The 7,308-nt window shown below is 36.5% G+C and overlaps 1 non-coding gene across 1 annotated transcript; it reads left to right on the top strand.

Moving 5' to 3' along the window:
• Window positions 1-1,511: 1,511 nt before the first annotated feature.
• LOC124899812 lies at window positions 1,512-1,617 on the top strand. Its single transcript, XR_007057376.1, has one exon. It is a non-coding gene; the product is annotated as a small nucleolar RNA R71 (small nucleolar RNA).
• The last annotated feature ends 5,691 nt before the right edge of the window (window positions 1,618-7,308 follow it).

Genomic DNA, 7,308 nt, shown 5'->3' with positions numbered 1-7,308 from the left:
GGTTTAATACGATATTTGATATTGTAATATGAAATCACTTAAATATGACATAGGAGATTGAAATTTAAAATATGAAATAACCTAATTTTTCATGGGATCATATATGGACACGGATTGAATTCAAATTACTAAGGAAAATCATGAATTAAACTCATCTTGAACATATAAAATTCCATAATAAAGGGAAAACCCATATTTTAATCAAACAATGGCTTTTTGGGCTCAATGGCTGGAAGGGACCCATTGATGAATACCCAACATACCTTAATTGAATGGATTCTTAAAGAAATCTTGAAATTAAAACTAAAATCCTTATGTTTCTTGAGAGAATAAGCTTGAGTTTTGTTCTTGGGAAGAGGGGAAGGGTTTTTAAGTGTGTACTGAATATTTGGGGTATGGTCTGCATACACTCTACCCTCCCTAGACCCCACTGTGTGGGAATACACTGGGTATGTTATTGGTGTTGTACTAAATGTTTAGGGATTAAACGGGTTTAAATACCCCTTAATACGTTTAATGATGATTAGAGGTGGTTTAGTGGTGTGAAAAGACTTGAATGCCCTTAATTTAAATAAAAAAGAAGCAACTTTCTGCACTGTGCTTTGGTTGTGTGGTGCACTCCAATAGCACACCTGAGGGGTGTGCGTAGCACTCCAATAGCATACCTAGGGGTTGTACGGCGCACATTAATAGTACACCTAGGGGTTGTGTGGCACAAACTAATAGCACACCTCATTCAGTTGCTATTTGTGATTGTCATGCGTTACACGACCTTAGCACAAGATCTACCATGTGACACACATAGATTTTTAAGGACTAAAATCACCCCCAACTCAACCTATAACATTTAAACATGGTTTACCATCGAAATGGGGGCCCCAGAAGTCATTTTGAATGCATTTTTTGAGTGTTACAACTACGGGGTATTACCTGAACTTTTTGGGATTTCACTCATTTCTCCTTACTCGGTCATGGGAGAGATTATACCTATCAAACTCTCTTTTTTATCCCTCCTATCATGATCCCTATCTCTATCATGCTATTTTCTTTCTCGATCACGATCGTTCCAACCTTGGTTCCTACCTTGCCTTTGGTAGGTCACACAGGAACCTCCCCGAATATTTAGTCAAGTACCTTATCTCCTTATCAAGAGCCTTTGCTTTATCTTTATTATACCTTTTAGAGACCAAGACATTGATCGCTTTTGCAGATGCACTCATCACATACTTTGTAAGGAGATCTAATTGTTTCATCATCTTAGCCATATTTTCATCTATCTCTTCCTATTTCTTCATTTGTTATTTGTTCACAATTGAGGTAGTAGGAGATCCCTCGGCTAATTTAGTGTCCCTTGTATCCCACCTCTATTTTTCTTTGTAATTTGCCTAAGCAAAGTCAAAGCCACTCCATATGATAACTTTACAAGCGACCCACTAGAAGTATTGTCCACCATGGTTTTGTTTAATAGGTCTAACTCTCCATAGAAAATTTGGAGAAGAATTTTCTATGGAACTTCATGGTTAGGGAATTGCATGAGGTTGTCATTAAACCTATCCCACACTTCATACAAATGCTCCCCATTGAGTTGACAAAAATTTGTAATTTTGTTTCACAATTCTAACATCTTTGAAGAAGTGAAATATCAATCCAAAAAGGCATCCATAAGCTCGAACCACGATATGATAGAACCAATGAGTATAGACCTCAACCACAACACCACTTCACCCGTTAAAGATAATGGAATAGCCTCAACCTAATGAACTCTTGTGTTATTTGAGCAATGTAAAATAGGGCACACACCTCAAAAAATTGAAATGTGGATTTGGATCTTCATGTGATTGACCCTCGAATACACCCTTCATTTGTAACATATATAGCATCACACTTGTCACATGGAATACTTTGTTTCCTTTATTAGGGCGAATGCGATGTCACTAGCATGCACCGCATCATAAAGATGATCCTCATAATTGCGGTTCCCCATCAAATGCGCCCTCATTGCTCCCGCTATGACTCATGGTGTCATGATTACTATAAAAATCACCAAATAAAACAAAAACAATAAACAACATAAATAAAACACTATAGGTAAACCAAAAGTTGCTAGCAACACCACACAAGCAAAAACTAAGTTTCACTTCACAACAATGACACCATTTTTTATAACACTCAACATACACCATTATTTTGATGCGAGGCAGTAATCGTCAATATAAACCCAACAAGTGTTGGGATTGTATCCACAAAGAGTGTAACCTCATTGTCAAATTCTATGTATGTTGAGAGTTAACTAAGAGTTAACCCATATTACAGACGGAAAACCCAACATAAAATTGAATGGGAGAGGGTATGATTGAAAACTTTGTTTGAAAAAAATCAACCTACGACACTAAATAAGAGCAAACAACTATTGAATTAAATCAATTGAGAGAAAAGTCATGGGGTTACACTTTCCTAAGGGTCATGCATGTATGGGTGTTTGAGGGTTAGTCCATTTCACTGTCAAAGATTCGAGTAGGCTAAATTTTAACTCTTAGTGTTAGTCTTTCAACCAAACACTAAACATCACTCATGAACTCTTTCAAATACCTCATGAGTATGCCTAACTAACCAATGCAAATCCTTAATTTAGCATCACTATTTCTAAGATGATGCCCTTTGACTGAATCTACATCGCATAATATCCTTATTTTAAGACAATGCTAAGGAAATAACTACTATCAAATACTTGTTCACAACCACTCATCACCTACATCACTCTTTCAAGGGTGATGTAGGATCCAAGATAATTGGGGTTTTCACCTATAATTCTCAATTCAACCAAAGAGTAGTAGCAAAGCCAAACATCAATAACTAATAATTAGGACAAACAATAAACACCCATACATTTTAATACCCTATTCAAGCATAACCCCAAGATAAATATTTAGCTACTCATGAAAATGGAGAAAAAATATATACCTAAGTTGGCATTTAATTCTTCCATTAAAGATGCAAAACAAGATTAATATCAACTTCAATATCCAGTTACAACTAAAAATCTATTGGAAATTTAATAACAATTGTTCTTTTCTAAAATTGCAGTGTTTATCTCTCTACTCGAAATTAAAAATTAGTTTCAAGATTCCGTAATTGTGCAAGGGTTTTGATTTTTGAGACTTGGGATTAGCTCTATGAATTTATGAAATTGCCTTTTGACCCTTTTCTACTGCATCTCAATCGCACTTCTTAGATTGCAATCTCACTACAGCGATTGTGTGGCTTCGGGTTCTAATATCTATTGGTGACCCTGGTTGATGGATCATTATTGCGACTCTCGAACCGCAATCACAATAACTAAGGGTTTCCTGATCTCAGCTGTTGCTCTTTTTTTTCATTTTTCTTTTCCTTTCAGTATGGTTTCAACTCATTTTATCATCGGACCTGCAAGATCACAAAAACTGGAAACTTATGCATTCAAATAAAGATTTAGCCTCATTTTCATAATTTAATCATAGTAGTTTGCAAAATTTTGGATGTCAATTAGTGGTAAATTTATTAGTCATCAAGCAATGCTACTTCTTATTCAATGAGACTATGCACTATAAGCCCATCCATACAACCAAATGATCACAAAGATTCTGAACTCGACGACTACTAATAATTAGCCCTCAAACATTGGAAAATATATTTAGGCAACTCCCCTAAAACTTAATCACACTCGCAAGGGTGCAAAACACTTTTATGAACAACTAAGTAACAACCAATAACTCTCTAGAATAGACTCTCCATCAATAGTGACTCATCTTCACTCCTTTACCTCATTTTCTGAATATGAAAATTTCACCCAACTCAATAAGTCTACATGGATCCTCATGAAAGAAAATCTCGCACACTAAAGTATCTATTATGCAAAAAGGGATTAAAGTGCAAGAACTCGCCCTTACAAAGAATCTCTTAATGTAAACAAGCATGATGCCATATGCTTACCCTTATTTTCAATCACCACTAAATTGAAGACACTTGGTTGGAGGTCTTAAATAAACATTTTGGATAAAAGTGACTAAACCCTCCTTGAACACTACATAACACACTATTCAATCAAACTTTGTTTCATGGGCCACTTCATTTATTTCCAACTCATACATGTGCCTACTTTTACTACCTTGATCCACCCATCTTTTTAAAGCATTTTCTTATCATCTATTTTCTTTATACAATTCATACATTTCTTCCTTTTTTGAATCCTTTCTTTTTCCTATTCATTTGTTCCTACTATTTAGCTCTCAGGTACTCACTTATAATCCCATCGCTAAAAGCTACCTCTTCAAAGATTCACCACCCCCAACTTAGGTTTCTAGCCTCAAGTTTCACTTTTAAGTTTGAGAAAGTTAGGGTTCAAATGAGAGATAAAAGTCAAATGTCTCATGGATTGTAATGTGGTGGCCAAAGAAAGGTTCAAAGGCTCAAAGCGGGTGAATAAAGCCACAATCTATGTATAGATAGGCTTTTTAGGCTAAAGTGGATTTCCATGTTCACATAGAAGGTCTAAGATCATTTCACCAACCATGCATAATTATGATTAGCTTTGAGAGATTAATGGTGCAATTCTAGATGACACAATTAAGCATGAGAATTAAATGACTAAGATCACCTTATATGGAATGTAAACTATTAAAGGGAGATTAATTGAATTTCCTACTAGAGACAAAAGGGGATTTTTACCACACACTACCAACTAAAGATTTTGGAGTCACACCAAGAGGAAAGTGTTTTTACAAAACCATTCACATCTATGCCCTTGATTTTCACACAAAATTTTGAGATGGAGGGGGATGCTTATTTTATATATTCACCACAAAATATTGGCTATTGTTAGCACCTAATCAAGCCGTCATATCTCATTTTGACTCTGACAAGGGAAAACCATATGGCTACTCTGACTACACCATAGGCATATGAGCAATCTCAAATCTATAATGCCAAAACCCAAAAACACGATGATTTCCTATAAGAATATGATATGACGTCAAAAACACGATGATTTCCTTGAATCTAAAGAACAAATCCCAAAAACACGACAATTTCCCATAAAAATGTCGTCACTCAATGTATTATAGATAAATGCTCATCCAACATCATTATTAAAACAAGATTAAAATCTAGAAATAAAAACAAATCTAAGAATGAAAACAAGTGCCAAATCCATCAAATGTAGGAACCATCAGAGTGCCCGGTATTACAACCCAAAATAAAAAGAGCATCATCCATATAAACATAAAAATATCCAAATAATACAGACCAAATGAAATATCAAATGAAATACAAAGATGGGCACCCCTAACTAAAATCTTACAGTGTCCTCACTGCATATCAATAAAGTATAAAAAGAGTAAAAGGGCTCCCTGTAACCGCATCAAGCGCTAGAGCTACTTGTCATATCCTCATCAACATCTCCAGCCTCAACAACAGTCTGCTCCTTATCATCAGACCATGAAGCTGGGATCTTATCATCTGACCCCACTCTTGGGGAGGGAAGTCTACCTCTAGGCTGTAGAACTCTTCATAAATCCTTCACATTGTTCCATATATAGGTGAAAAATTTATGTCTTCTTTTTTTTTTTTTTGTCATGAGACTCCCAAAGCTCTTGATATGACTTTGCAAAAGAACAATAGGCCCTCTCATGTTTGGAAATGATGGCCCCCTGCTCCTTCTGGTCTATAAAATACCATCATAGTTAGTATGTGCAACATAAGAGTGGTGAGTGGTATAAGAACCTCCTGGCCCCATGGGAAACCAAAACCCAAGCTCCCTAATTGATCTCACATCACTCTAGAAATCCTTAAATAGCCCTACAGTGGATAGCCTGCAAGAATCCATGTCATCAGCTATCGACTTACCCAAGTTAATTTTCCTCTTTTAGTTTTTCTAGGTAATCCCTCACCTTGAATCTTAAGAGGATAAATAGGGTTTTTTAGTCATATCTAAGTGTCCCCAGGGTACTCCTCAAACCCAGCTCTCTGGGATATCTTTGTGATTTAGGAAGGAAATAAGAGTAGGGAGCTGCATCTGGTCTTGAAATATTACTTGTCAGAGATCACAATATGCCCAACATTCAAAGAAATATTGTAGAAGATGCACACAACTATTTGAGCTCACATATTTAGTACATAGGTCATATTAGTGGATTGGGTAATACGATTACAAATGATAGCCAATCAAATCCTATCCTCAGATATGAAATCATGTAATGATATGCCCATCTTCATGGCGGCCCATCGGATATCTCTCTTCACAGACATAGCCTTTCAACTAGACAGCTCCCCAGTTCACAATCCTTGTCCTTAAACTATTCCATGTCAGCATTCGCCAACCCATATATGTTATTGATTTGCTTGGCCCCAAAGTGAAAATTCTTCCTTCGGATTCTTAGAATTGGGTTGGAGAAAGATACTACACTGAGGTTAGCAAAGAACTTCCTCACCCAATATTCATTTTCCTGACATGGATCTAGGGTAAAGCATCTCCATTCGACGGCCACCAATCTATCATGAAATGACAAGAGATTCTCTGGCATTTCTTTTCCAAACATATGCCTCAATCCTGGAGTATTTTTTGTCTTTGACAGGTCTGTATAGTACAAGGTTTGGCATTCAGGGTCCATGAAGCGAGTTTGGTCATAGTTTGTCATATTTAGCATTGAAAACTTGAAAACCAAAACCACAACATTAAGCATTCACATCAACAAGGAATACATATGCTATGTGAGTTAATTAAGCTAAAGAGATGGTTCCTTAGTGAAATTTAGGCTAAAACAAAGAATTTAGAGTTTTGACCTGGCTACCTCACTGCCTTCAGTTACTGCGATTGAGGGACACTAGAGCGTGATTGCATTACTGCAATAATGATCAGGTAACCGCTATCGCGGTAACTGAGTGAAACAACCCAAACTAGGGCCTAATCGTGTTGGGCTTCTCAAGTCCGACCGGGATCGGAGATCGACCCCAAAACCCAACCATAACCACCCTGCACCCTATGTCGAATACATTTCAAACATATGACAAAATAGTATAATTATATATCAAATAAATTAGTTAAAGTCTACATGCCTGTCAAATTGGTGTCAGCCCAATACAATACCAATGCCAAGGTTGACACCAATACCCATACCGCCCATGCCCAAAGTAGTCACACAAAGACTTTAATCAAAAATAATGAACATCGGACCAGTACATTCCCCCAACCATAGCAAAACCAAAGTCTAAGAAATAACAAAAAGTATAAAAAGAAGTCCATAGCATCAATGGAGCCTTTCGGAGTATGGAAGC

Source organism: Capsicum annuum, chromosome 6 (assembly GCF_002878395.1).
Source record: "Capsicum annuum cultivar UCD-10X-F1 chromosome 6, UCD10Xv1.1, whole genome shotgun sequence".
Lineage (NCBI taxonomy): Eukaryota > Viridiplantae > Streptophyta > Magnoliopsida > Solanales > Solanaceae > Capsicum > Capsicum annuum.
Note: the sequence above shows the minus strand (reverse complement) of the source record. Positions and strands in the feature narration are given on the sequence as shown.